Source organism: Talpa occidentalis, unplaced genomic scaffold, assembly GCF_014898055.3.
Source record: "Talpa occidentalis isolate TD23 unplaced genomic scaffold, MPIMG_talOcc4v2.1 talOcc4.8, whole genome shotgun sequence".
NCBI lineage: Eukaryota > Metazoa > Chordata > Mammalia > Eulipotyphla > Talpidae > Talpa > Talpa occidentalis.
Window position 1 is genome coordinate 65,334,224 of NW_023605194.1, and position 6,421 is coordinate 65,340,644.

The 6,421-nt window shown below is 47.1% G+C and overlaps 1 pseudogene; it reads right to left on the reverse strand.

Annotated features, from left to right (window-relative positions):
* Positions 1-1,134: 1,134 nt before the first annotated feature.
* Positions 1,135-2,933, reverse strand: LOC119234855 (selenide, water dikinase 1-like; annotated as a pseudogene).
* Between the last annotated feature and the right edge of the window lie 3,488 nt (positions 2,934-6,421).

Sequence of the window (6,421 nt, forward strand, 5' to 3'; positions counted from 1 at the left end):
CTGTCGCCAGCCTCTGCAGCACCGGTTTGATCCCAGCTGGCCAGCTGGTGAGGGTCCCACATGGCGCGGCAGATCTCTCCTGTCTTGCCCGCTGCTCCCCTCAGCAGTGTATTTCCTCGGTCTGCCTGTTCTGTTCCCCGCTCTGTCTCTGGTGAATCCTCTCATCCTCCTGCGCATCTCGCCTGTACCCGGGTTCTTGTATAAATAAATAAATAAATAAATCTTTAAAAAAAAATAAGGTGTTTAAAAAAAAAAAGAATTAGTCTAAGTAGCTGTTGATTTTAAGAAAACAAAAGGCCTGAAGTCACTATACAAAATGTAAAAGTTATTGAACACTACCATCTACAGAACAGTCTTTATTATTGATTATATTTAAAAATTATTTGTGTAGTTAATTATATATTGAATTGTAAATGAGTATTATATATGAACCCCCTTTTGGAAGGCGATTCCTTGATGCACTGTAGGACAACTAATTACATTGCAAAAGTATCCTTTTTTGCTATCAATAAAGGAAACAATGATTATTACTGTAAATATTAGGAAATCTACGAAAAAATGAAAATGTCTCATGTTCAAAGTGCTTTTCATGCAGAATTAAGCACTTAACTGGGAAATGATCAGGGTCAAAGGGATGCTTTTGAATGAGAAGACCAGGCTTTACAAATCAAAGACTCAAAGGAATCATGCAACCCTTTTACTACTGGGATACCATTGTGTCCCCCTACCAATTCTTTCCAGAATCTCATTCAAGACACTTAAAAAAGATCAGACTGATAATGATAAATATACATAAAATGAAGACACAAACTGCTATTTGACGCTACCATTGGGAATGTCTGTGCTGTGTGAAAACATATTTGAAAAGAGCCTATGTGGCAAGAGAGAAGTGTCTAAAGATTCAAAATGAATCAACAGTATTGAATAACAATATAATTCTCAAATCAGAAGCTGCCTCAAGATTAGGAGCATCTTCAGTTAATGTAACAGGGAAAAAAAGGCAATGGATTTTATTTTATTAATTGGATCCATTCACAAATCGACCTAAGGTCACCAGATGTGTAGACACAATGAGATTTTTGTTGTTCATAGTCTTTAATTGAAGTGATGATAAAGGAAATAGCTCTACTTAACAACAAAACCAAACAACTATTTCAGTTTAGATTAAGAGGTGGCACCCAGTGTGGGGTTCACAGTTTGAGTTGCCACCTGTGGTGCAACTTCAATGATCCGGGGTTTGTCTATGATTCTGGCTGTACGGTTGCCCTTCTCTACAATCCCAATAATCCACGCTTGGTGACCTTCACCATATTTGGGGGACTTTATCTCTTCACAGAACCGAGCTGCTTGCTCATGCGGTAAACATATTAAAATGCCTCCTGATGTCTCCGGGCAGGTCCCATGCATGAGGCCAAACATATTTCCACAGGCCTTGCTCACAGCAAGTCATCTTGGCCAGCACAAGAAGGTTGTGAATGACAAAGAACACCTCATTCCTCTGCTGCTTGGCTAGGTTCTGCACGTGGCCCAAAATCCCAAAGACTGTGATGTCGGTGGCAGCGTGGGCATTGAACGTGTGCATGAGTCCTGCAGCTGTTCTGTTGAGCCTGGCCATGTTCATCATCACCTCTAGGTATGCCAGCTCTACCTCTCCTTGGGTGACCACTACTGCAATTTTATTCCATTTTTCAGGAATATCCAGGCATTAGTGCATGGCAATGGCCACTTGCGTCCCCAGGGACTTAGTCAGCACAAGCACGTCCCCAGGCACTGCATTATTTTGCATAATAAATTCATTGGGCTGGCAAACAGTGGTAGCCACTCCTCACAAAACGATCCATGGGTTCAATACCGTTTGGCCGCCAGTTAAAAGACGTTCCTGCCTCTTCTGCTGCTTCTTTAAAACCCTGTATAATTAGGGGCATCACTTTATCCCTTTCCCTGTCTGTCATTTTATTACTAATTCCAAGGAGCATCAGCATGTTGTCATATTCTGTGACACCATCGCATAGAGATCACTGAGGACATTGGCGCATGCTATCCTGCCCATCATGCAAGGATCATTGGCAATAGGGAAAATGTAGTCTGTGGATTGAACCAAGGAAGGACCGCCATGCCTCAAAGGAATGACACATGTATCCATTCCCATGGCAAGTCTTGGCATAACTGCTCCCAGAAATTGCTCGGAAGTGGTTCTCCTGTAAGGATTCCGGCAATTTCTGCAGGGCATCTTGAGGCTCTTCGCATCTTGTGCCCTTCAGTTCAGTGAATCTGGCTAGCTGGGAGCTCTGGTCCAATTCATAACTTTCCGGGTTAAAGGACTCCCTCGTAGACATGGTTCTTGGGCGCACATACCTCAAGGTTGACTCCTCCCTTCCTTCGCTAGCCAGCTGGTTACTTTACTTTTGATTCACCGGTTGGCTTTGCACTCTCCTCCTCCTGTAAAGGGGACGTGGGCCACTATCATGATGCACCAGGCTGGGGTCCCTTAGGCGTTGCCTGAATAAAAATGCCACTCCCATCAGAGGGCCCCAACAGCGCCTGGCCATCACAGGGGCTCAGCCTGGCTCCACGGGCCCTGCCAGAAACGGGGCTGCCACGCTCCTCTCCTAACAGGCTTATGGTGGCTGCCCTTGTAGTGCTTAACTGTTGACCTTTTCTCATGGTCTCTAAATTGGCTCCGGAATGAAGGAAACCGTTTACCAAGAGAGAAACATTTTCCAGGAGACCTTTCTGTCTTATTTAAGAGAACATATGACGTATGGCTTTTCCAGCCTACTTTTTGCAAAAACAAAAATAAAGGAAGAGGCAGAGATAGGATAAAAGAAACCTCCAGGTGAACAAAATCTAACTGACCACCCCAGACTTGTGCGGCTAAATCTACCACCCTCTGCTGTTTTACTGACCTAAAATGACGTCGGATATCTTCATTTACCATTTCGTCAGGCTCCGGTCTTCTAGGGATGAGTCCATCCTTTTGTCGGGCTCCCCACTTCTGGGGGCAATTCCACCATTTAGTTACTCTTCCATTTTTCTTCCATTTTTCTTGGGGTGCAGGAGGTTGGTCCCATGCTATTGTTTCAAGATGATCATGTGGGGGTCACCCTCTATCACCTCACAGGGCAGTGATGTTGGGAGCGATGTGGGGCAGAAGAAAGACAACTTGAAGTCGAAGTAGAGAGAGTGACCTGAGGGGCTCACACCACAGGGGGTGCAGCCCCTTTCCAGTGCAGTCTCACATTTACTGGGAATCACATTCAGGAAGGTGGGCAAGTGCATGGAGGGATGTGTGGAGGAATGTGCCTGGTGGGGATGTGGATTTGGGATGCATACATGTCTGGCACAAGATGAGGAGGAATGAATGAGGACTGTTGCCTGGGTGTGGGTGGGGTGTCCATTGTTGTTGCTGATCAAAGCATCCTATCTCTAGTCCTTGTTTACACTTATCTGTCCAGGTAAGCTCTCTGGTTATGCTATAATGGCTATCTGGCCATAATGTCTGCCTGCTGTTTTCAGTAGATACTGGTTTTCCTGTATGTTCCTTATACCAAGACTTTTGTCCTGGTAAGAGGCCCCCTGCCTGACTCTATGTTTTAGCTTGACCAGCAGGAACTCTGGGCACCAAGACAGTATCCCAAGAACAAAGGGGCCTTAGGTATCCACATGTGTTCACAACAGGTGAGCTCCTGCTGAAATCCTTACTGTCAGGCCAGGGGCTAAGCAGTCTGGTAAGGCCTTTCCAGCTGCCTCTTGAGCAAGTTTTCTGCCCTCTCTGTGCACCAGTCTCCTGTCTGTGCACAGAAGGGAAACCCAGCTCCTGTGATTCTTCTGAGAACAATGTGGGGTTCTGTGTGGGCATTCTTGGTATTTATTAAGTATGTGAAATGGGGGCAATGTGAAATGTAGCAGACCACGCAAGGCCTACGCTTGAGCCATCTCAGGAGGACAATTTAGGACCGTGGGAAAATTCCAGCCCAAAACAACAGAGGCCAGGTTCCCGTCAGAGAAATAAGATGTATGTACCCTTTGTACCTGGAACCTGGGATGTGGTGAAATACTCTGTTGCTGGGCCTCCCCAGTGGCGCAGCGGCTGAGTGCTGGGTTGCGAAGCTGCCTGCAGCCTCTGCAGCGCCGGTTCGATCCCCGGCTGCTCCCCGGCCACTGGAGGAGGGTTCCACATGGTGTGGGGCACAGACCTCTCCTGCCTCCCACTGCTCCCCTCAGCAGTGTGCTTCCGCCTTCTGCCTGCTCTGCTCCCTGCTCTGGCTCTGGTGAATTCTCTCACCCTCCCGCGCTTCTGACTATACCCAGTGCTTGTATAAATAAATAAATCTTAAAAAAAAAATACTCTGTTGCTTGAAACAGCACATTTTGGCTTCTGTACTCCTGCTTGCTCTGGCACCTCCAAACTCCCGGATGTGGTTTTTGGCTTTAAAAACCCTTATCACCTCCTGCTCGGGGCTGCTCCCTAGGAGAGGGACAGCTGCTTGCCAACTAATAAAGGCTTTCTCTAAATCTGATTCAGACTTGGGTCTGCGTCTAGGGGGAGTCTCTACAATAGTATGAGGCACCTGACCTGCAGTTGAGCTGTGTGGAAAAGGAAGAAAGGCCAGGGCACCTGGAGCAGACAGGATTCAGCTAATGGAAGAAAAGAGCTTGATTTTCTCCTTGCTGTGCACACTCTGCCATGTTCACATGGCTGGGGCTGCCTCCTTCCCTTCATCTCCTTCTCTCGGGCTGAAGCTCCTCCTGAGTCTGTGTGTCCCCAAGGCAAACAGCTGTGTCAGCCCAGCACCGTCTCCTTTGAACTTGAGATTACAGGGTGGAAGCTCTGAGCAGGAAAGATGGAAAGATGGGTGGGGGGCAGGGGGGAATTAGTGGGGAAAGACTTTCAGCTGGACTCAGGGTCAAATCCCAAGCACCTCTGACCTTGGTTTCTGACTAACTGGGCTTGCAGTGGTAGCAGGAGCACCCCCAGTATCCTCTGAGCCTGTGGGATGTCTTGTTCAATTGGGTGTGACTGCTCCCCCATTGCTCATGGGGAAGGCCTGCCCTTGTTAGTGAAATAGTGAACTCAACTCTCAGGAATAAGGTTCTGTCATCTGGTTACAGTGAGAATCCAGTAAGAAAAGTCCTGAGCCAGGCTCAGTCTCCTCCTCTGTATAGTGGGTTATCTAAGGTGCCTTCTCCCTCCAGGCAGCTGCTGGAGGTGCTCAGCACAGTGGGTACTGGGGTCTGGCAGCCTCTCCCAGGAGGAAGAAGCTGGCGAGCAGTGCCTTGTCACCAGGGTATGTTGTCTTGTTACGACATGTGGCAGCAGGATGAAAAAGGATTACTCAGAGTCCAGTGCAAAGCCTAGAGGTACTGTACCATGAAGATGCAGTCCAGCTCCAAGGCAGTCCTGTTTTTATTTAGAATCAGACAGAAAATAAAAAAGATCAAAGAAGCAAGCAAGAAACTGGGGAATGTCCAAGTGTGTGGGGACATGTAACTGTTATATGGCAGAAGGGAAACTTAGACACCAGGGCTAACAAGAAGCAGATTTATTGCATCAGTGCTGCCTCAGCAGATTCGCATTCTGTTTGTAGGAAGTCAGGGGCTCACACACTTTCAATTTCTGCAGGGTTCTGGGTGGGTTTGCATTGGCAGCTATACATGGTCAGATAGGACATGACTACATACCAAGAAGTGACTTGTATAGTTGCATACCAAGGAGGACCCCCCCAGTTCCATTCTGCCTCATGGTGGTACATGGTCTAAGATGAAGGAAGATTCACACCAGGAAGTAAGCTGCATACCAGGAACTGAGCAAAGTTGTTACTAAGCCCCCCAGGCTGCTTATCTCAGGCCACCATCCTTCATAACCAGCTGGCTCCACACAAGGTTGGGAAAATAGGGAGATAGGCAAGGGAAGCCTCAGTGTTTTTGCTACTCTAACCACAGCTTCTATTGCTGTTTCTGCACATGCTGTTTTCAGCATGTATAGATCTCATACCAGGACTTTTGCCCTGAAAGGTTCCTTATCAACTTTCCCTGTTTCTGCACACTGAAAGGCACAGGACAGTCAAAGCAAAGAATAATCAAGGCAAAGACAAAGATTATTGTGTGAGGCACACAATAATCCAGGCTCCCATAATAGGTCACTCTGGGTTCCTTTACTGACCAGATCATTCCCTGCTTCTCCCACAGAAGAGAAGGCTCACACCATGGTCCTCTCTCTAACTGAAGGAACACTGCTTCCTGAGACATTTGGGGGACTGAGGAGTAAGTGAATCCTGTCCACCTTATCCAGCATTGCTCCTTATGTTTTGGTGATTTATAGTCAAGCCTCTTTTCCTTAGATTAGCAAGGCTAGGAAAATAGCAGCGCCTATTTATGGTAGGGGCATTAGGACTATGGAGAGACCAGGTAATTCTGAACT